Source organism: Oncorhynchus keta, unplaced genomic scaffold, assembly GCF_023373465.1.
Source record: "Oncorhynchus keta strain PuntledgeMale-10-30-2019 unplaced genomic scaffold, Oket_V2 Un_contig_23084_pilon_pilon, whole genome shotgun sequence".
In the NCBI taxonomy this organism is placed as follows: Eukaryota; Metazoa; Chordata; class Actinopteri; order Salmoniformes; family Salmonidae; genus Oncorhynchus; species Oncorhynchus keta.
In genome coordinates this window covers 1-2472 of record NW_026283195.1, presented here as the reverse complement: position 1 = coordinate 2472, position 2472 = coordinate 1, and the positions used below count along the sequence as shown (strand labels likewise).

Below are 2472 nucleotides of genomic sequence, written 5' to 3'. Positions count from 1 at the left end.
GGAGGGTAGAAGAGAGACAGGAGGGTAGAAGAGAGACAGGAGGGTAGAAGAGAGACAGGAGTGAGGAAGAGAGACAGGAGGGAGAAAGAGAGACCGGATGGAGGAAGAGAGGAACATTTTAAGAGAGTTTATGGATATAGTTGTTATACACATTGATCTATATGGTGCAAACTAATGCGCGGCATGGCATTTCTTTGGCGCGGCGGTCCTGGAGGAAATGCACAGCCGCGCACGTGCGCAGTTTAGAGGGAACGTTGCTCATGACTTTTGACTTTTCTTGCCAATCCATCTTTCCCAGGAATATTTTTATTCTGTATAGACTTCCTTCTTTTCACTCTGTCATTTAGGTTAGTATCGTGGAGTAGCTAGAATGTTATTGATCCATACTTCTTTTCACTCTGTCATTTAGGTTAGTATCGTGGAGTAGCTAGAATGTTATTGATCCATACTTGTTTTCACTCTGTCATTTAGGTTAGTATCGTGGAGTAGCTAGAATGTTATTGATCCATACTTCTTTTCACTCTGTCATTTAGGTTAGTATCGTGGAGTAGCTAGAATGTTATTGATCCATACTTCTTTTCACTCTGTCATTTAGGTTAGTATCGTGGAGTAGCTAGAATGTTATTGATCCATACTTCTTTTCACTCTGTCATTTAGGTTAGTATCGTGGAGTAGCTAGAATGTTATTGATCCATACTTGTTTTCACTCTGTCATTTAGGTTAGTATCATGGAGTAGCTAGGAATGTTATTGATCCATACTTCTTTTCACTCTGTCATTTAGGTTAGTATCGCGGAGTAGCTAGAATGTTATTGATCCATACTTGTTTTCACTCTGTCATTTAGGTTAGTATCGTGGAGTAGCTAGAATGTTATTGATCCATACTTCTTTTCACTCTGTCATTTAGGTTAGTATCGTGGAGTAGCTAGAATGTTATTGATCCATACTTCTTTTCACTCTGTCATTTAGGTTAGTATCGTGGAGTAGCTAGAATGTTATTGATCCATACTTCTTTTCACTCTGTCATTTAGGTTAGTATCGTGGAGTAGCTAGAATGTTATTGATCCATACTTGTTTTCACTCTGTCATTTAGGTTAGTATCGTGGAGTAGCTAGAATGTTATTGATCCATACTTGTTTTCACTCTGTCATTTAGGTTAGTATCGTGGAGTAGCTAGAATGTTATTGATCCATACTTCTTTTCACTCTGTCATTTAGGTTAGTATCGTGGAGTAGCTAGAATGTTATTGATCCATACTTCTTTCACTCTGTCATTTAGGTTAGTATCGTGGAGTAGCTAGAATGTTATTGATCCTTCCTTCTTTTCACTCTGTCATTTAGGTTAGTATCGTGGAGTAGCTAGAATGTTATTGATCCTTCCTTCTTTTCACTCTGTCATTTAGGTTAGTATCGTGGAGTAGCTAGAATGTTATTGATCCATACTTCTTTTCACTCTGTCATTTAGGTTAGTATCGTGGAGTAGCTAGAATGTTATTGATCCATACTTGTTTTCACTCTGTCATTTAGGTTAGTATTGTGGAGTAACTACACTGTTGTTGACCATACTCAGTTTTCTCACACTGTCATTTACACTCTGTATCAGTGTTTAAATGTTATTGATCCATCATGGTCAAATCACTCTGTCATTTAGGTTCCTATCTGACAACTGAATGTTATTGGTCCATACTTGTTTTCACTCTGTCATTTAGGTTAGTATTGATACACCATCAAAGTTTAATTAATAACTTCACCATGCTCAAAGGGATATTCAATGTCTGCTTGTTGTTATTGTACCCATCTACCAATACACTAGGTGCATTTAGGTTAGTAATAGGAAAGTACATCTATTGATACATACTTGTTTTTCTCCTATCACAGCATTGGGGAAACTCTGTACCTGTTATAATGTCACCATAGTGAAATCCCTAGTGTGCCCTTCTTTCCGGGCATTGGAAAGTGCATTAGGACTAGGTGCCTTACTTTGTAGTGACATTGGAAAGATGCATCTACCAATCCAAAGTGTAATTAATAACTTCAAGTAATTATCATTTATTTTATCCGTCTACCAATAGATGACCTTCTTTTGCGAGACATTGGAAAACCTCTCTGGTCTTTGTGGTTGAATCTGTGTTTGAAATGCATTGCTTGGCTGAGGGACCTGACAGATAATTGTATAATATAATAATAACATTTATTTCAGATAATACAATTTATGTAATTGGGGTACAGAGATGAGGTAGTCATAAAAAAAATCATATTAAACACTAGTTCATGCTATTTGTATGTGACTTGTGAAGCAAATTTTTACTCCTAAACTTATTTAGGTTTGCCATAGCAAAGGGGTTAAATACTAATTGAATCAAGACATTTGAGCTTTTAATTTTGAATTAATCAAAAAAAAAAAACGAGGAAAACATAGTTCCACTTTGACATTATGGGGTATTGTGTGTAGGCTGTGACATAAACATTTAAGT

The 2472-nt window shown here is 36.5% G+C and overlaps 1 long non-coding RNA gene across 4 annotated transcripts; it reads left to right on the top strand.

The window, feature by feature from the left end:
* Window positions 1–171: 171 nt before the first annotated feature.
* On the top strand, window positions 172–1510 carry LOC127921684 (uncharacterized). Of its 4 annotated transcripts, XR_008109320.1 has the most exons (4): window positions 172–409; window positions 472–657; window positions 845–1216; window positions 1402–1502. It is a non-coding gene; the product is annotated as an uncharacterized LOC127921684 (long non-coding RNA). The 4 variants fall into 4 exon arrangements; XR_008109321.1 differs by having other exon boundaries at window positions 172–657; window positions 845–1092; window positions 1402–1510; XR_008109318.1 differs by having other exon boundaries at window positions 172–657.
* Window positions 1511–2472: the final 962 nt, after the last annotated feature.